The 22,000-nt window shown below is 44.4% G+C and overlaps 1 protein-coding gene and 1 non-coding gene across 2 annotated transcripts in view; one reads left to right on the plus strand and one right to left on the minus strand.

Moving 5' to 3' along the window:
• The window catches only part of LOC126235306 (adenylate cyclase type 3), a 628,591-nt gene that overhangs the window by 296,863 nt on the left and 309,728 nt on the right, over nt 1-22,000 (plus strand). The window lies entirely within an intron of this gene.
• Trnas-cga (transfer RNA serine (anticodon CGA)) lies at nt 843-917 on the minus strand. The gene has a single exon. It is a non-coding gene; the product is annotated as a tRNA-Ser (tRNA).

Consider the following 22,000-nt stretch of genomic DNA (forward strand, 5'->3'; position numbering starts at 1 on the left):
CCCAGGCGACCGGGCCGTAATCTTATAACGCCTGCGCCACTACTCTTCCGCGGCACCCTGTGCTGGGATTTGCCGGCAAATATTGATTTCCGTCGCGTCTGCCCTTCCTGGAAGAGGGATGGCCGGGGGCAGTCGCTCGCGTAAATCCGGCTGCGACACAGCGAGAACTCAATCAACAACTTCCTTTGCGCTTCAGTGCTTCTCCTCCGTACAGGGCTTCAGCTCAGCTGCCCGCCTAAGATGTCTTCCAAGCAACATTCAGCCGCCTCGATTATCCTTGCTTTGTCTGTAGGCAGTGAAAATATGATTAACTCCGACAGCGGAATGACATTCTGTTAGCATATTAATGTCTTACCACAAACAGTATTACTTTTGTATTTCGGCAGTCTGAAAGTTCTTCGTCTTGAGAGCGTATCAGTGTCTGAAGCAGACAGACGTGTGCACTTATCGTGCACACGTGTTCTGCCTAGCAAATCGTATCATGATATGTGGAGACAGATACTTAACTTTCGTGAACTTATCACAAACATTTTTAAAACAATTGGAATTGAAAAAAGTATGAAGCTAATGTTGAGTATTTTTTTTATTTTTCATTGATCTCCTTAAGGGCTATTGTATAAGCCGTGATTGATTTATGTCCGTAAAATATTAAGGAAATAACAAGCTTTCAGTCGCAAATACGGTTTTTATTTAATTCGAGCCATCAGGGTCCATCTTCTGGTGCTCAATGTATAATGTGTTACTAACATACATAATACGTTATATACCATATCTGATAACATGTTACATATATTTACGTATAACAGACTAAGATTATGAAACTTCCTGGCAGATTAAAACTGTGTTCCCGACCGAGACTCGAACTCGGGACCTTTGCCTTTCGCGGGCAAGTGCTCTACCAACTGAGCTACCGAAGCACGACTCACGCCCGGTACTCACAGCTATACTTCTGCCAGTACCTCGTCTCCTACCTTCCAAACTTTACAGAAGCTCTCCTGCGAACCATGCGTGAGTTGGGCGTGAGTCGGGCGTGAGTTGTGCTTCGGTAGCTCAGTTGGTAGAGCACTTGCCCGCGAAAGGCAAAGGTCCCGAGTTCGAGTCTCGGTCGGGCACACAGTTTCAATCTGCCAGGAAGTTTCATATCAGCGCACACTCCGCTGCAGAGTGAAAATCTCATTCTGGAAACATCCCCCAGGCTGTGGCTAAGCCATGTCTCCGCAATATCCTTTCTTTCAGGAGTGCTAGTTCTGCATGGTTCGCAGGAGAGCTTCTGTAAAGTTTGGAAGGTAGGAGACGAGGTACTGGCAGAAGTAAAGCTGTGAGTACCGGCCGTGAGTCGTGCTTCGGTAGCTCAGTTGATAGAGCACTTGCCCGCGAAAGGCAAAGGTCCCAAGTTCGAGTCTCGGTCGGGCACACAGTTTTAATCTGCCAGGAAGTTTCATATCAGCGCACACTCCGCTGCAGAGTGAAAATCTCATTCTAAGATTATGAAGATGGACGACTTCCAGGACTCGAAATACGTCTTGATTTACCTAAAAATCACATTTATGACTTCCGTTCATATTTTATATACATCTTTTTTTTCGGTGAGTATTTAATACACACGTTCTCCTCTCAAGTGTAGTGTGAATCTTTGTTCTATCTCTGCTGTCCAGTGTCAATCGACGATGATGTATTTTGTATACAGCAATAATGCCTTCCGCCATACAATAAATTAAGCGAAATATTTCTCAAAACCCAGTTTGATTAAATGACGATCGTTCTGGGATGCAGAAATTCCCGAGCTGTTTGATGTCGTTACTGCTCTCAGAGACGGATTATTTTTCAACCTGACACTAGGAAACCTGGAAGAGAATTCCAAAACCACCAAATCTAGATTTTTCCTAATAAATAAAAATATAAAAAACACAATGGCAAAAACAATAAGGAAAACAAGAATGACAGCTGTTTTGACATTTTTATAATATGAATGACGATAGACTGAAAAAAAACAATCTTCAATTATTACTAAGTAAATAAACCAGCAACAACTTGGGTCTGAAAAACTACAAAAGATTTAGAACTGCACTATACAAAAGTAGAAGAAACAGCAGAATCAGATAACTTCAGAAGAAAACTGATAAATTTAGAAAGATTCCATACAACTTCCTGACAGATTAAAACTGTGTTCCGCACCAAGACTCGAACTGGGTACCTTGCCTTTCACGCACGAAGAAGTTTCGTATAAGCGCACAGTGCACTGCAAAACGAAAAATTCATTCTAGAGTCCATGCCTGTAGTTAAAACCCATTGTGAGACATGAATCCTAGTGACCGTACCACAAAAGAAATATTTGTGTGCTTCATTGCAACGCTAAATAAGAACCGGGTGCGGTAGCCGAGCGGCTCTAGGCGCTTCAGTCCGGAACCGCGCGACTGCTTCGGCCGCAGGCTCGAATCCTGCCTCGGGCATGGATGTGTGTGATGTTCTTAGGTTAGTTAGGTTTAAGTAGTTCTAAGTTCTAGGGGACTGATGACCTCAGGTGTTGAGTGCCATAGTGCTCAGAGCCGTTTGAACCATTTGAAGCTAAATAAGAAACAATAGTTTTAATGAAGTTTGAGAGGGGGTGCAATAGTTTCAAGTGTAAAAACTGGCTTTTGAAAGCACATAGTATTTGGATGCATCCCGGTGTCTCCCAAGATATTTTCACTTGGGAATGATCATAACAAAATAAATGATAACTCTTCATCTTACCGTTCCGGTGGAATTTCTTCCTCCTGAGTCACATGTAGAAGCAGTGACAAACGAGGTATGAAGTGGTCCAAAGATAGAGAGAATAGAGACATGGTGAACAGATGAAAGAAATTATACGAAGGGAAGAAAGCAAATGAATAGAAACTGGAATTGTCTCGTTGTCTCCTGTTAACCGAAACAGAAGAAAAAACACCTGAATGATATGGATAGTGTGCAAAGCAACACTGTACAAGAAACAAGAGTAGTTATATAAAAGGAAGACCACCGCCTTTCACCCTGATGGCGGCGACGGCCCGTTGTGGCAGGGACTCCGAGAGAGACAAAAGACGTGGAGGAGACGACAAGACGTTTATCTGAGCGGCATCTCCCTCGATCATATAGTAAATGTGTTAGACAGCACTGAGCTCTGGTTGTCTCGGACTGGTGAAGAGCTAAGAGTGCTCAAGCATCCTTATGTCTGTAGTGCGCTGCCCAAATTATCGTGAGAGAAAGGTCGTGATCGATGGGTAGTGGGCTGTTCGTGAGGTGCTGCACGCGAACAAACAGTTGTGTATAATTGAACATTAATTTCCTCTATAGTCTGCTGTTGAGGTATGATGACAGTGGTATTAACAGCCTCATTTCATCTCGTGTACAGACATCCAATCTAGAATACCTACTCCATCTGCTTGAGCGGTACCATGTTGGTAAGCAGAAGCATCACCTGATAGTCGCATTCGATATACCTTTTCGCAATTATCAACACGTCCCAATGTGTAACACGATTCATCAGCCCTTGCAATAAGAGACGAAAAAAATAGAGACTTGGTGAAAACATTACTATGACTTTCTCATCTCGTTCGACTCAACTTCCTAAAATTTCACTCTTAAATACGACAGTCCTGAATACTGGAGCTAAAGCTGTTGTATTGATGGGTTCCGTTGTTATTTTATCAATAGAAGACCTCAAAGCCGGAGTTCTCATTAGGTCTTTCTTTCGCAGCGGAACACCCAAAATTGGCGTAACAAACGAGCTAAACATCTTGTTCCCACACACAGCAATACTTCCCTCCGTTCCCGCAGTGCTGCTACCTGCCTGTAATCGTCATATCGTCTAAGACAGACATTCCACTGAGACGGAGATACGAAGAGTTTTCTGATGTTGTCATTGTCATGTGAAATATGTTAAGAGACTCTGGGCATCACCCGAATACAATACGCCCACAAAAAGCACTTTTCCCCATGAACCAGTAGCAGACTCTTCCAAACACTAGCGTTGCTGTGGAACTTGCAAACAGTTCTTTGTTTAACGTGTCCCATTGCTTTTACTTACACACATGTTTTGGGTAAGACAGAGAAAGCAGACACAGAGGCCTTGTTAGTCAATGCAATCGTCTGTGCCCACAACACTACGGGACGTTTCCCATGTACTTGCGTTATCGTCTGTTGTGTTCGGTAAGAGGTATTGCAGAGCGATTCCTCCTTATTACGCTGTGTATTCCAAATACTTGCATAAACATGTTAGTATCCGCTGAAACTTCGTCGAAATTGTGCAAAACATATCATTGACTGTACAGAACAAAGGTTGCAGCTGCCACCGCATTGGCCTAAAACCACACCAACCCTCACTTTGCGCAGCCTCTCATTTCTATTGGCTACTTCGCCCATCCTCTTCGACAGACAGGTCGCAATGATCTCCCGCCTTCCTTATGCAGTTAACAATGTCTAGACAGGCGGCTGCCGTCGCATTCGTTGTACCTGTACAATAATCTATGACTTCTGGCAAGTAGTTCCTTTATAGTCTAGTATATATTACGTGACAAGCCTCATCTGTTTGATAAAAAGTGTAATGTTACAAATAAAGACAAATCAAAAATACTCAAGCAAATATTACACAGAATTACAATTTACGTGATCATTATTCTATACGGCTTAATGATCCATGAGCTGTTAATGGGATTCTACCACAGAACTATGCAGAAACATATAAATATGCAGGATGGGTGACTAGGTATGACAACACTATTGCTAAGATGTAGAACAACCGATTGTAATCTTCTAATACATTGAGGCGGCACAAGTCATGGGATAGCCATATGCACATATACAGATGGCGGTAGTATCGCGTATACAAGGTATAAAAGAACCGCGCACTGCCGAGCTGTCATTTGTCCTCAGGTGATTCACGTGAAAAGGTTTCGAACGCGATTATTGGCGCACAACGGGAATTAACAGACTTTCAACCCAGAACAGTAGTTGGAGCTAGATCATGGGACGTTCCATTTTGGAAATCGTCAGGAAATTCAATGTTGCGAGACTCAATGTCAAAAGTGTACCCAAAATACCAAATTTCAGGCATTACCTCTCACCACGGACAACGCAGTGGCTGACGGCCTTCACGACAGAGAGCAACGGCGTCTGCAGTTGTCAATGCCAACAGAGAAGCAACACTGCTTTAAATAGACGAACTTATCCTTTAGAACAGTACGGCGAAATCTGGCGTTAATGGGCTATGGTAGCAGACAACTGTTGCGGGTACCTTTGCTACCAGTACGACATCGCCTGCAGCGCCTCTCCTGGGTTGGAGCTAGACGATTGGAAAACCGTGGCTTCGTTAGATGAATCCCGATTTCAGTTGGTAAGTACTGATGGTAGGGTTCGAGTGTGGCGCAGTTTCTACGAAGCCATAGATCCAAGATGTCAACAAGGCACTGTGCAAGTTGGTGATGGCTACATAATGGTGTGGGCTGTGTTTACCTATGATGGAATGTCTTGAAGCAATAATTTACCAACAGCCATGTGATTTGTAGAAGTTTGTTTTATTTTATGAAATTCTATGTGCTACCAGTTTCGGCATTACATTGATGCCGAAACTGGTCAGCAGATAGAAGTTCATAAAATAAAATAAACTTCTACAAATCACACGGCTGTTGGTAAATTATTGCAGCAGGAACTTCATGTCAGCCGTCGTCCAACGATCCATAATGGATCAACGAATATTTAGGATGGAATGAGTCCTCTGGTCCAACCGACCCGACCATTGACTAGAAATGGCCATTTTCAGCCATTCATGTACTTCATCTTCCCCAACAACGATGGACAATGCGCCATGTCACCAGCCCACAATTGTTCGCGATTGATTTGAGGAATATTCTGGACAATTTGAGGGACCAACATGAATCCCATCGAACATATATGGGACATAGTCGAGACGACAGTTCGTGCACAAAATCCTGCACCGCAATTATGGACGGCTGTAGAGGCATATGGCTCAATATTTCTGCAGGGGATTTCCAGCGACTAGTTGAGTGAACGCCACGTCGAGTTGCTACACTACGCTGGGCAAAAGGAGGTCCGACACGGCATTAGGAAATATCCGATGACATTTGTCACCTCAGTGAAAAGTATATGCCGACTGTTAAATCCTGCCTAGTCGTCGAATACGGGGTCGCTACTAAACATGCTTTCTCGGATCGCTAGACAACATTCAAGCAAATCGTATTAATGAGTTTGGTTACATAATGAACAAATACAATGCTTAACTTTGTGTTACATAGATGTGTCGCAAGCAAAGGGCGACCTACGAAATAAGCAAGCCGATACATGGACGGTTCAAGCGGAGTAATGAGCATTGACGCTTCTATGCAAGTCGCTAGTCTTGAGGGTGCTGTTTGACTGGCCGCCACCAGTCGGGCGTGGCGCTTACGTACTCTATCACAGGGGCCGCTGCTGTCGCGTTGTCATCCTGGAGAGGGGTCGGTCAGCGAGCGATTCGCTGACCTCTTCCCACAGCCCCCTCTGCTCTGTTGTTCCCGACTGGCGTGCCGGCGCTTGACTTTACGGCGAGTGGAGATCTGGAGCTAAGGAGCCTGGAATTCCATGTTTAGAAACTCTCACCTAATTTGAGAGAGTGAATAACCAGAGCCGTGCGTACAAACGGTGAACAGTGACTCGATCTCTTACCTCTTGACGTATCCCAGTCATCACTAGTATCGAACTGGACGATCAAATGCACATGTACTGGCGCTCTTTTGCTAACTCCCACTGGCAACACCCAATGGCAAACAGTGTGGTGAACAAAATCGTGTACCTCCTGCAACGTTAATCTGCAGCTTCAGTTCTGAGAACGACTACCACCGACTGATCCTGACAGAAAGGGAGTGCCACAGACGTCCACAATCTTGAATTAAATGCGAATGTCCAAAATCTTGGCATAAACCAGCACCTTCACAAACATCCATTCATATTCGACAGATGATAACACGAGAACATCTGTATAGCCGGTGAGCCGTGCCCTTTCGGTGCTTTGCGTCACACTGCTAAGAACTCGTCCTAACGTTTGACAGTGGCCCAGATCGTGGTCCGTGCAGAAAATTGTACCTAATTGAACTACTTCACTGTGCAGTCACTCGTTCTGAACCTGATATCCGACATACATCACTCATATGCGTTCTTCCACCGTTGATGCACAATACTGACGGCTGTATCAGAGACTGCTGTGTTGAATATACACTGAAGTACTAAAGAAATTGGTACACCTGCCTAACATCGTGTAAGGCACTCGCAAGCTCGCAGAAGTGCCGCAACACGACATGGCATGGATCCGACTGATATCTGAAATAGTTCTGGAGGGCAGATATTCCATGAATCCTGCATGACTGTCCATAAATCCATAAGAGCACTAACGGCGGGGAGGCGGGGGGCGGGGTGAGGGGAGAGGATCTCTTCTGAACAGCACGTTGCAAGGCATCCCAGATATTCTCAATAATGTTCATGTCTGGGGAGTTTGGTGACCAGCGGCACGCAGAAGAGTGTTTTGGAGCCCTCTATAGCAATTATGGAAGTGTGGGTGTCGCATTGTCCTGCGGGAATTTCCCAAGTCCGTCGGAATGTACAATGGACATGAATGGATGCAAGTGATCAGACAGGATGCTTACGTACGTGTCACCAGTCAGAGTCGTATCTAGACGCATCAGGGATCCCGTATCACTTCGACTGCACCCGCCCCACACCATTACAAAGCCTCCACCAGCTTTAACAGTCCCCTGCTGATATGCAGGGTCCATGGATTCATGAGGTTATCTACACACCCGTACACGTCCATCTGCTCGATACAATTTGAAACGAGACTCGTCCGACCAGGCAACATGTTTGCAGTCATCAACAGTCCAATGTCGGTGTTGACGGGTCCAGGCGAGACGTAAAGCTTTGTGTCGTGCATTCATCAAGGCTACACGACTGGGCCTTCGGCTCCAAAAGCCTATATCGATATGTTCTGTTGAATGACTTGCACGTTCACACTTTTTGATGGCTCAGCATTGAAATCTGCAGCAATTTGCGAGAGGCTTGCACTTTCATCACGTTGAACGATTCCCTTCAGTCGTCGTTGGTCCCGTTCTTGCAGGATCTTTTCCCGTCCGCAGCGATGTCGGAGATTTGATGTTTTACCAGATTCCTGGTATTCACGTGAAATGATCGTACGATAAAATCCCCACTTCATCGCTACCTCGCAGATGCTGCGTCCCATCCCTCGTGCACCGAATATAACACCAAACTCACCTAAATCTTGATAACCTGCCATTGTAGCAGCAGTAATCGATCTAACAACTGCGCCAGACACTTGTTGCGTTATATAGGCTTTGCCGACCGGAGCGCCGTATTCTCCCTGTTTAAATATCTCTGTATTTGAATACGGTTGCCTATACCAGTTTCTCTGGAGCCTCGTTGTATTTCAGGATGCCATGGTACGTAAACTAGATAGTAATTTGCATACCAGGACCTTTTTCATTCGACCGACAGTGAATTGTGAAATTTTCTTGACACGAAACCTAAATATTGTGTGGCGACATAGCCTTCGAGACCAGAGCGATCACTTACAGCTGTGATCCGCAGTAACTTATCTACACCATGTACTGTTCTGCACGCTGTAGCGAACCATCAGCCAGTATAGATTGTCACCTTGCATTCACGACTGATTTAAGAATTCAGCTGTTGCCGGCAGTAATCAGCTGTATTCCGACAATCTCTTTTTCTATCAATAGATTATAGACAAAATTCGTTACACATACCTGCTACCAGTTATTTAGCCTACAGACTTTCACAACTAATCTTTCCGAATGAAGTTACTTTGCCATACAGTAGCCGCGCGGTCTCGGGCGCCTTGCCACGGTTCGTGCGGCACACCCCGTCGGAGGTTCGAGTCCTCCCTCAGGCATGGGTGTGTGTGTTGTCCTTAGTATAAGTTAGTTTAAGTTAGATTAAGTAGTATGTAGGCCTAAGCCTAGGGACCGATGACCTCAGCTGTTTGGTCCCATAGGAACTTACCACAAATTTCCAATTTCCAAAATAATCTTACAACGCATTTTGTACGTGACGTAGTTCAACTCATGCTTAGCCATCTCCAGCGCTCCAGGCTACACTACACGCACCCGGTTGCTGCCTGTGCCAGGAATTCTCCCACCAGGTTGGCATGTAAGACTGTTCTACGAAATACGGCAATAGTAAATCTGGCAAAGTTATAAATTATACAGCGTTCTCAGCAACAGGGCCATTACAAATCCTTCTTCAGTCAAAGTGACATAGATCAGCAGATTTCTCCATTCTCTGCCCCGGCAGCAATGTGTGTATTTTCTTTGTAGCCTTCGTCTGTTATCTTTTGTACCACATAATGTATTCCCCAAGTGACGTAATCGTTTGTGCTCCGCCAGCGGAGAGGTAGTAACAACGTTCCTAAACCATTCTATTTCAATCGCAGGTAGCAGCTGCTCTTTAATTTTGCAGAATTATTTAATTTTTTTACTACAGTCGGTTAAAACTCTTAACAGGTGACACATGTTACTTACAATTGAAAAACCTAGAAAATGCATCTTACTTCACATTAAAGCTTCTGTGCAGAATCAAATGCTTTTCTTCCACTAAATGCGAAAATTACATCAGCACTGTTGCGCTGTACGCTCCCGAGAAGCATAAAAAGTTTCCAGTCAGTTGGCAGCATATTTTTGAATGCCATCAGACTTCTTTATGATGCGGGAGAGAGTATTTCGTGCAGTCGAGAGAGCAGTATATTTTCCCAATTATTGGAGATTCTATGTATGTATTTTCTTTTAATGGGACTGTTTACGTTCTCTGGCTCGTGAAACACTGGAACGGATGCTTTTTTTTTTCTTTTCAAAAATCATTCTGTGAAGGGTACTAAATTGAATACGGAAACTACCTCTCTCGTTGTGAAAAAGCAATTTTTCGACTCGTTCGGCCGGGAATTTCGTATATTGTATGCGAATAATAAGAAAATGTAGTGTATAGAAATCGGGATCACACAGAAAGGGCTCTGGGCCTCCCCATCAGCTTGTGAAAAGCGCTGGCAGCGAACGCTCAGTTCTCGTAAAAACCCATCCACGTGCGCCGTGAATCGATAGCGTGTTCGATATGAGCTACAGCGTCACCTGACTGGCTGTGATGGCTATCACGGTTATGAATTTACGACATTTCCATTCACTCTTGCCAGCAATTTCAACCATTAGATTAGTGTTGGGTACTGTTAGAGGGCGGTTATAATACCTTAGCCCTTTTTGCAAAGGTGCCCCGTCGCTTCGTAAATGGCTCACAGTGCTATTCAGGCCACTGTGATGCGAGTAAGGCGCAACCGCTGAAGGAACGTAGGTAGATTGGTTTAGCAAAACAACGCAGACACGTCTGTTTGTTATTGCCTCAGGGAGCACTCAACAGGTTGCTAGCGTATCTGACACCAGTATAGGTCACCCTAAAGTGTACAGGCGTTAACTATTGGCCTACGCAGGAACGAACAAGTCATGAGTGCCCATGTTAATACTGATGAAACACCGAGCGAGGTGGCGCAGTGGTTAGCACACTGGACTCGCATTCGGGAGGACGACGGTTCAATCCCGTCTCCGGCCATCCTGATTTAGGTTTTCCGTGATTTCCCTAAATCGTTTCAGGCAAATGCCGGGATGGTTCCTTTGAAAGGGCACGGCCGATTTCCTTCCCAATCCTTCCCTAACCCGAGCTTGCGCTCCGTCTCTAATGACCTCGTTGTCGACGGGACGTTAAACACTAACCACCACCACCACCAATACTGATGAAGTAGTGCCTAATACAAAGATTCCAAGCCGGCCGCGGTGGTATAGCGGTTCTAGGCGCTCAGTCCGGAGCCGCCCGACTGCTACGGTCGCAGGTTCGAATCCTGCCTCGGGCATGGATGTGTGTGATGTCCTTAGGTTAGTTAGGTTTAAGTAGTTCTAAGTTCTAGGGGACTGATGACCTCAGAAGTTAAGCCCCATAGTGCTCAGAGCCATTTGAACCATTTGAAAGATTGCAAAGGCATCGATCGGAACCACTAGTGGCAGGCCAAGGCCACACAGATTGGCTGTGTTAAGCAGTTTCAAAAAGCGATTAACGTTTCGCTATCTGGAGCAAAACGAGGATAATGGAATGTAGTCGAATTAAGTCGGGTGATGCTGAGGGAATTAGATTAGGAAATGAGACACTTAAAGTAGTAAAGGAGTTTTGCTAGTTGGGGAGCAAAGTAACTGACGATGAAGTAGAGAGGATAAAAAAATGTAGACTGGCAATGGCAAGGAAGGCGTTTCTGAAGAAGAGAAATTTGTTAACATCGAGTATAGATTTAAGTGTCAGGAAGTCGTTTCTGAAAGTATTTGTATGGAGTGTAGCCATGTATGAAAGTGAAACGTGGACGATAAATAGTTTGGACAAGAAGAGAATAGAAGCTTTCGAAATGTGGTGCTACAGAAGAATGCTGAAGATTAGATGGGTAGATCACATATCTAATGAGGAGGTATTGAATAGAATTGGGGAGAAGAGGAGTTTGTGGTGCAACTTGACAAGAATAAGGAACAGGTTGGCAGGACATGTTCTGATGCATCAAGGGATCACAAATTCAGCATTGGAGGGCAGAGTGGAGGGTAAAAATCGTAGAGGAAGACCAAGAGATGAATGCACTAAGCAGATTCAGAAGGATCTAGGTTACAGTAAGTACTGGGAGATGAAGAAGCTTGCACAGGATAGAGTAGCATGGAGAGCTGCATGAAACCATTCTCTGGACTGAAGACTGCAACAACAAACAACATCTGGAGACAGTCCATATATATCTGACAGTGTGCTCTGTGTTTGACTGAAGGTGTTGTGCAACCGTATTTCGCCAAAGGTTGATCAAGCAATAGTGGTTCAGGTCACGAAAATTGACAACGGCCGAGAGAGCGGAGTGCTGACCACGTGCCCGTCCAAACCTGCGTCCATTGCCGCCTGGCGTTTGAGGATGACATGGCAGTCGAACGACGCCTTTGCACCTTCCGATGCCTGTTCCGATGGAGTTTAGTTTTGTTCACTACTTAAATACTTTCGCTGTGTTGCATAAATGTGCTGCGTTACGCAACATATCGCGGGAGTAGCCTGAAATTGTCGTTACCTCATGTGAGGCCGCCACCATAAAGACACTGGGCTAACAGTCAGGAGAAGTGCGGTCTTCATTTCTGCCTGGCTCCTTGGTACTCTTTCATAGTTATTTCCCTCGCTTTAAACATATCTTTTTTTTTTGGATGCTGCGATATATTTATTACCTACTACATATCGTTACCAACTGGAGCACACCGTGTCCAGTGACCAAGTCAAACAGAAACAAACAAATCGCAGTTTTTCCCCATTTCATGCAGAACGTCAATACACGAATCATACGTAAATGACAATTAATTCAAACCCTCAGCTGCCGACTGCTGACTCAGTTTTTTATTAGAGAGAGCACGCAGCCCTCTGACCGAACACGCCCTTTTTGTTCTACACTCCTGGAAATGGAAAAAAGAACACATTGACAACGGTGTGTCAGACCAACCATACTTGCTCCGGACACTGCGAGAGGGCTGTACAAGCAATGATCACACGCACGGCACAGCGGACACACCAGGACCCGCGGTGTTGGCCGTCGAATGGCGCTAGTTGCGCAGCATTTGTGCACCGCCGCCGTCAGTGTCAGCCAGTTTGCCGTGGCATATGGAGCTCCATCGCAGTCTTTAACACTGGTAGCATGCCGCGACAGCGTGGACGTGAACCGTATGTGCAGTTGATGGACTTTGAGCGAGGGCGTATAGTGGGCATGCGGGAGGCCGGGTGGACGTACCGCCGAATTGCTCAACACGTGGGGCGTGAGGTCTCCACAGTACATCGATGTTGTCGCCAGTGGTCGGCGGAAGGCGCACGTGCCCGTCGACCTGGGACCGGACCGCAGCGACGCACGGATGCACGCCAAGACCGTAGGATCCTACGCAGTGCCGTAGGGGACCGCACCGCCACTTCCCAGCAAATTAGGGACACTGTTGCTCCTGGGGTATCGGCGAGGACCATTCGCAACCGTCTCCATGAAGCTGGGCTACGGTCCCGCGCACCGTTAGGCCGTCTTCCGCTCACGCCCCAACATCGTGCAGCCCGCCTCCAGTGGTGTCGTGACAGGCGTGAATGGAGGGACGAATGGAGACGTGTCGTCTTCAGCGATGAGAGTCGCTTCTGCCTTGGTGCCAATGATGGTCGTATGCGTGTTTGGCGCCGTGCAGGTGAGCGCCCAATCAGGACTGCATACGACCGAGGCACACAGGGCCAACACCCGGCATCATGGTGTGGGGAGCGATCTCCTACACTGGCCGTACACCACTGGTGATCGTCGAGGGGACACTGAATAGTGCACGGTACATCCAAACCGTCATCGAACCCATCGTTCTACCATTCCTAGACCGGCAAGCGAACTTGCTGTTCCAACAGGACAATGCACGTCCGCATGTATCCCGTGCCACCCAACGTGCTCTAGAAGGTGTAAGTCAACTACCCTGGCCAGCAAGATCTCCGGATCTGTCCCCCATTGAGCATGTTTGGGACTGGATGAAGCGTCGTCTCACGCGGTCTGCACGTCCAGCACGAACGCTGGTCCAACTGAGGCGCCAGGTGGAAATGGCATGGCAAGCCGTTCCACAGGACTACATCCAGCATCTCTACGATCGTCTCCACGGGAGAATAGCAGCCTGCATTGCTGCGAAAGGTGGATATACACTGTACTAGCGCCGACATTGTGCATGCTCTGTTGCCTGTGTCTATGTGCCTGTGGTTCTGTCAGTGTGATCATGTGATGTATCTGACCCCAGGAATGTGTCAATAAAGTTTCCCCTTCCTGGGACAATGAATTCACGGTGTTCTTATTTCAATTTCCAGGAGTGTATATTGTTCGTTGAATTTGTTCGGGAACGACGTCCGATGACACCCGTTCAGCTTCTTCGTTGATTCGTTAACGCAGTTTTTTTATTACACAGGGTAGCTAACCCTCTGACCGAATACGCTGAGCTACCATGCCCGCATCCATCTGAGCCACCGAGGACACAGATGAATAGCGCGACTGCAGGGACTTATCCCTTGCACGCTTCCCGTGAGACCCATATTTCCAACTGTCGACAATCTACATATGTAATGTTTCTAATTGATATTTGCCCATCCACTCATTACTCGCGCCAACTAAGGTGGCGATTCCCGTAAGAGTCCGGGCAACCTGTGTGCATTCGCACAGACGGTCAATGGCCGGGTAGCCTTTAATTTTATATGAAGATAGTAACTGTTCCCAAAGTACAGATACCAACGATGACCGTGCAGCCTCATGTGAGCAGGAGATCCCGGGTTCGAGTCCCGGTCGGGACACACTTTTCAGCTGTCCCTACGAGGTACATCAACAACACCTGTCCGCAGCTGAGGGTTTCAATTAATTATCATTTATTCTAGAGACGCTGCAAGGTCATCAATGGTATCTGTTCTTTGGGAACAGTTACTATCTTTGTACGAATCATACGTGTTATACGTTTTTCCTCTTCAGTGAACACTAACGATTACGTGTGTATTCGGCACGTACGTACAGGGTGTAGTAATTTGAATTGTCTGTAAGAACGTCAGTGTACAGGTGCGCAGCAGTTGAGCAGACAGTACACGTGAATCGCCAAATTCTTGGAATACATACGTTAACCTAATCTTGCTAAACTGTTAACTGACGACCAAGCAGAAAGCAGAGATACAAAGTAACATGATTTTAGGCAACTGACTGAGAGAACCACGTTCCATTCACGGAAGTGCGATAAATTACGATGCAAGATTAGTCACAATCAGAATCATCGTCATTAATTTTCTTGAGCGTGAAATCAGCGTGGTAAGGAATGTGACTTACAATTTATGTTTGTTATTACGATACCTCTTCGTGTTGCTAACGTTTAAAATCCAAAAATGTTTTTAAATCGGCGGAAGATAAGCTATATTTTATTTTCATACGAAGTCAACATGTATTCGTGCAATAATACTTTCTATGTCATAGCACAATTTATTACAGTATTAAACGTAACTATTTTCTAACCACATATCTTCATTTATGAGTACTATTCCTTCACTTTGTAACGCGCAAATTATTGCGAGTTGTCATCTTGTGTAGGAAGCGTAGTCTGCCATGGGGCTGTGAGGAGACCAGATTTTGGTTCTCACGCTGGCGTGGCTGACGATGGCTACTGGGTCGAGCGAGCCGTGTACTTACTTAACTCTGTGTGCAGTATGTTACACATACTCTCTATGAATTTGAAGATGTACTATTAAATATTAATTGCTCTTTCTCATATTTAGTGTATAAAATTCTACGGACAACACAACCAAACTGCCAAAGTTTCAAATTAATTACTGCAATACTTTCAAAGATACAAAATTTTTTCCTAAAATACAGAACAACAGTGCTGGCATTGAAAAACTTGAGTCGTTGACTCTAATGTAATCTAATTTTCTGGAATTTTCTTTAGTTTCATTAGGATAGATTTGTGACGTAATTAAAACTACTTCGGAAAATTATTATTTCATCGTGTTTTGATTGTGTGAGTGGTTTGGAGAGATTGAAAGAGTGAATGGAGGACTTATATAAAGTGAGAATGTGATATTTTATTAAAACTACGTAAATGTAATGCGCGAGAAAGTTGTGCAATAGGGGAACGTGTGACGTATATCCGAGTGAACTTGATTTTGTAGAAGGCAACCAGAAGGGGCGTTCAGTATTACATTTATTATTAATTTATTTTGTGGAAAGGAATTGCATATTGCTTTCATTAAATTTTATTTAGTTTCGGAGATTTCTAGTCTAAATTACTTGTGGTAATCTGACTGGGTGACATTAGAAAAACCGCGAGTGTAGAAGTGCTCAAGATGATCTAACTGGCTGCTTAATCTACTAGCCAATAGGAATTCAACATTTCTCGCGCATTTGAGTACGGCTTTGTGCCTCAGATATGTGAGTCGAGAGAGTCGCTCGGGAGCTCTATCCTGGTAAACACCTACGTTAAACCGTCGTGATCAAATTTGTAGCAAAATGAAATGATTCGTGCATTTGACCGGTTCTCGTGTCGTCGCCGTAAACCGACTACAGTAATGAGTATTTTATGAAAGTTTGAACTTTGTGAGTGGTTGATTTTAGGAGATATTCGCGTGTGAGCACTTCATGTCATATGTAAACTCCGCGTGGCGTGTTTCATGCAGATTACAAGAAATTATGGAGAGCACTTCTTTACACGAATCATACTAAACTACTGAATGTGTTAACTTGCAAGTAGTCTTGGCTAGTGTAACATTGTATAATTGTGGTCGCTATGAAATACGTGTTTTAAAGACAATAAACCAAATTAAAGGAAATTTTACACATTTTTTTTCAAACGATTCTTGCAAGAATCCCGAACGCTCGATAGTTTAACTAACGTACAACTACTGCCCATAGACTAGAGTTATGTGACCCTTGCTTTTGCCGGCCAAAACAATATGTATCATCGCAGAGTAAAAGGGAAGACAACATGAAACCCATCAGGTAGGTGGACATTCTTTAAAGGATAGTGAGAGCACAGCTCGCCCCCCTGCAACTTCTTTTTTGTTCCTTTGCAATGTATTACAAAATTTACAGAACTCAAAAACTCTCAAACCAATTGCCCGATAGCCACTCTAGATTTTTGAACAAGTTATTTTGTTGCACTGAAGGTTCTCTAGGGTCATTCTTGAATGCTGTATTTAGTGTCTTGCGTTGTGCTTTGGGTATTTTACGAGAAAACTAGTGCTGAAACTGGTATTAGACCGTCACAGCTGCCACCGATGCCTCTTGTCTGAGAAATGTAATTTACACCAACAAGAAACATATAACTCAACATGCTCTTTGGACCAAGTACAGATCACAGAATACATCTCTCTTTGAACATAAAGAGAGAATTTCTTCTGTGGTGTCTCACTGACGTTTCGAATATCACATCTGTGGGTTAATCCAAACACTTGAAGTCTTCCTATCCAATTGCAAGATTCATATTCACCTTCAGTCATAAACAAGGGAGTATCACTTAGTAGCCGTTTAATAGAAAGTCACAATGGACTAACAATACAACCCGGGCGGTCATGGGGATTGCATTCCTTCACCATGCAGCATAGCACAGATACACAGCCTTTATTCGATTTACTGTAGTTTCTTCTATGCAGTTCCTTTCTCTCCGTGTCCTTGGATATGATGCACTTCAAATTCCTTTCTGCACCCACTTCTCCTCCACTATTAAATGCATTTCCTGTATTAATAACGTTCTTCCTTCTCTTCATCCAAATGAACGCCTACGGAAGTCTTTCATTTCTCACTTGCTCAATATCAGTCACACTAAAGCCAATATATGCAGCTAACATCAATCATTCTAATACATAAACTTACATCCTTTTTCAACAAACCTCACGATGATATTCGTTCTATCTACCCGTCCTTTTGGACTCGGCAGCATCCTCTTCTTCCTCTCCGAGTCATAGTTTCTCTCCTCTGCACTGTTCTTTGCAAGCTCTTGGAGTGGGTTCGGTAAAATACAGGGTGCTCAATTGATCGTGACCGGGAAAAAACTACAAAGAACGAAACATGTCTAGCTTGAAGGGGAAAACCAGATGGCGCTATGGTTGTCCCGCCAGATGGCGCTGCCATAGGTCAAACGGATATCAACTATGTATTTATTAAAAATAGGAACCCCCATTTTTATTACATATTCGTGTAGTACGTAAATAAATATAAATGTTTTAGTTGAACCACCCTTTTCGCTTTGTGATAGATGGCGCTGTATTAATCACAAACATATGGCTCGCAATTTTAGACGAACAGTTGGTAACAGGTAGGTTTTTTAAATTAAAATATTGAACGTAGATACGTTTGAACATTTTATTTCGGTTGTTCCAATGTGATACATGTACCTTTGTGAACTTGTCATTTCTGAGAACGCGTGCTGTTACAGCGTGATTACCTGTAAATACCACATTAATGCAATAAATGCTCAAAATGATGTCCGTCAACCTCAATGCATTTGGCAATACGTGTAACGACATTATTCTGAACAGTGAGTAGTTCGCCTTCCGTAATGTTCGCACATGCATTGACAATGCGCTGACGCATGTTGTCAGGAGTTGTCGGTGGATCACGATAGCAAATATCCTTCAACTTTCCCCACAGAAAGAAATCCGGGGACGTCAGATCCGGTGAACGGGTGCGGGCGATGGTATGGTTCTTCGACGACCAATCCACCTGTCATGATATATGCTATTCAATACCGCTTCAACCGCACGCGAGCTATGTGCCGGACATCCATCATGTTGGAAGCACATCGCCACCCTGTCATGCAGTGAAACGTCTTTTAGTAACATCGGTAGAACATTACGTGCCGGCCAGAGTGGCAATGCGGTTCTAGGCGCTACAGTCTGGAGCCGATCGACCTCTACAGTCGCAGGTTCGAATCCTGCCTCGGGCATGGATGTGTGTGATGTCCTTAGGTTAGTTAGGTTTAATTAGTTCTAAGTTCTAGGCGACTGATGACCTCAGAAGTTAAGTCGCATAGTGCCCAGAGAGATTTGAACCATTTGAAGAACATTACGTAGGAAATCAGCATACATTGCACCATTTAGATTGCCATCGATAAAATGGGGCCAATTATCCCTCCTCCCATAATGTCGCACCATACATTAACCGTCCAAGGTCGCTGATGTTCCACTTGTCGCAGCCATCGTGGATTTTCTGTTGCCCAATAGTGCATATTATGCCGGTTTACGTTACCGCTGTTGGCGAATGACGCTTCGTCGCTAAATAAAACGCGTGCAAAAAAACTTATCGTCGCGTCCCAGTGGCAGAACTGTACACGACTTTCAAAGTAGTCGCCATGCAATTCCTGGTGCATAGAAATATGGTACGGGTGCAACTGATGCTGACGTAGTATTCTCAACAGCGACGTTTTGGAGATTCCCGATTCTCGCGCAATTTATCTGCTACTGATGTGCGGATTAGCCGCGACAGCAGCTAAAACACCTACTCGGGCATCATCATTTGTTGCAGGTCGTGGTTGAAGTTTCACATGTGGTTGAACACTTTATGTTTCCTTAAATAATGTAACTATCCGGCGAACGGTCCGGACACTTGGATGATGCCGTCCAGGATACCGAGCAGCATACATAGCACACGCCCGTTGGGCATTTTGATCACAATAGCATACATCAACACGATATCTACCTTTTCCGCAGTTTGTAAACGGTCCATTTTAACACGGGTAATGTTGTTGTTGTTGTGGTATTCAGTCCTGAGACCGGTTTGATGCAGCTCTCCATGCTACTCTATCCTGTGCAAGCTTCTTCATCTCGCAGTACATACTGCAGCCTACATCCTTCTGAATCTGCTTAGTGTATTCATCTCTTGGTCTCCCTCTACGATTTTTACCCTCCACTCTGCCCTCCAATACTAAATTGGTGATCCCTTGATGCCTCAGAACATGTCCTACCAACCGATCCCTTCTTCTAGTCAAGTTGTGCCACAAATTCCTCTTCTCCCCAATTCTATTCAATACCTCCTCATTAGTTATGTGATCTACCCATCTAATCTTCAGCATTCTTCTGTAGCACCACATTCCGAAAGCTTCTATTCTGTTCTTGTCTAAACTATTTATCGTCCATGTTTCACTGCCATACATGGCTACACTCCATACAAATACTTTCAGAAACGACTTCCTGACACTTAAATCTATACTCGATGTTAACAAATTTCTCTTCTTCAGAAACGCTTCTCTTGCCATTGCCAGTCTACATTTTATATCCTCTCTACTTCGACCATCATCAGTTATTTTGCTCTCCAAATAGCAAAACTGCTTTACTACTTTAAGTGTCTCATTTCCTAATCTAATTCCCTCAGCATCACCCGACTTAATTAGACTACATTCCATTATCCTCGTTTTGCTTTTGTTGATGTTCATCTTATATCCTCGTTTCAAGACAAGCCTCTACATCCTTACATTTGTCCTCTAGCCATCCCTGCTTAGCCATTTTGCACTTCCGGTCGATCTCATTTTTGAGACGTTTGTATTCCTTTTTGCCTGATTCATTTACTGAATTTTTATATTTTTTCCTTTCATCAATTAACTTCAATATTTCTTCTGTTACGCAAGGTTTTCTAGCAGCCCTCGTCTTTTTACCTACTTGGTCCTCTGCTGCCTTCACTGCTTCATCCCTCAAAGCTACTCATTCTTCTTCTACTGTATTTCTTTCCCCCATTCCTGTCAATTGTTCCCTTGTGCTATCCTTGAAACTCTGTACAACCTCTGGTTCTTTCAGTTTATCCAGGTCCCATCTCCTTAAATTCCCACCTTTTAGCAGTTTCTTCAGTTTTAATCTACAGTTCATAACCAATAGATTGTGGTCAGAGTCCACATCTGCCCCTGGAAATGTCTTACAATTTAAAACCTGGTTCCCAAATCTCTGTCTTACCATTATATAGTCTATCTGAAACCTGTCAGTATCTCTAGGCTTCTTGCATGTATACAACCTTCTTTTATGATTCTTGAACCAAGTGTTAGCTATGATTAAGTTGTGCTCTGTGCAAAATTCTACCAGGCGGCTTCCTCTTTCATTCCTTCCACCCAATCCATATTCACCTACTACGTTTCTCCCTTTTCCTACTACCGAATTCCAGTCACCCATGACTATTAAATTTTCGTCTCCCTTCGCTATCTGAATAATTTCTTTTATTTCATCATACATTTCTTCAATTTCTTCATCATCTGCAGAGCTAGTTGGCATATAAACTTGTACTACTGTGGTAGGCGTGGGCTTCGTGTCTATCTTGGCCACAATAATGCGTTCACTATGCTGTTTGTAGTAGCTTACCCGCATTCCTATTTTTTTTTTTCATTATTAAACCTACTCCTGCATTACCCCTATTTGATTACGTATTTATAACCCTGTATTCGCCTGACCAAAAGTCTTGTTCCTCCTGCCACCGAACTTCACTAATTCCCACTATATCTAACTTTAACCTATCCATTTCCCTTTTTAAATTTTCTAACCTACCTGCCCGATGAAGGGATCTGACATTCCACGCTCCGATCCGTAGAACGCCAATTTTCTTTGTCCTGATAACGACGTCCTCCTGAGTAGTCCCCGCCCGGAGATCCGAATGGGGGACTATTTTACCTCCGGAATATTTTACCCAAGAGGACGCCGTCATGATTTAACCATACAGTAAAGCTGCATGCCCTCGGGAAAAATTACGGCCGTAGTTTCCCCTTGCTTTCAGCCGTTCGCAGTACCAGCACAGCAAGGCCGTTTTGGTTAGTGTTAAAAGGTCAGATCAGTCAATCATCCAGACTGTTGCCCCTGCAACTACTGAAAAGGCTGCTGCCCCTCTTCAGGAACCACAAGTTTGTCTGGCCTCTCAGCAGATACCCCTCCGTTCTGGTTGCACCTACGGTACGGCTATCTGTATCGTTGAGGCACGCAAGCCTTCCCACCAACAAGGTGCATGGTTCAGGGGGGAGGGGGGGGGGGATTCGGGTAATGTATCACGAAGCAAATACCGTCCGCACTGACGGAATGTTAGGTGATACCGCGTACTTATACGTTTGTGACTATTACAGCGCCATCTATCACAAAGTGAAAAAAGTGGTCCAAATAATTCATATTTCTTTACTTACTACACGAATATGTAATAAAAAATGGGGTTCGTATTTAAAAATCGCAGTTGATATCCGTTTGACCTATGGCAGTGCCATCTAGCTGGCCAAACATACCGCTATCTAGTTTCCCCCTTCAAACTACACGATTTTCGTTCTTTGTAGTTTTTTCGTTTGATGCTTATTTCGTGAGATATTTCGCCCGGTAACTATCAATGGACCACCCTGTATATAGTACCATCCTCTTCCAAATTCACAGAAATAAAACCCGCATATAATAT

The sequence above is a fragment of the Schistocerca nitens genome, chromosome 2 (assembly GCF_023898315.1).
Source record: "Schistocerca nitens isolate TAMUIC-IGC-003100 chromosome 2, iqSchNite1.1, whole genome shotgun sequence".
In the NCBI taxonomy this organism is placed as follows: domain Eukaryota; kingdom Metazoa; phylum Arthropoda; class Insecta; order Orthoptera; family Acrididae; genus Schistocerca; species Schistocerca nitens.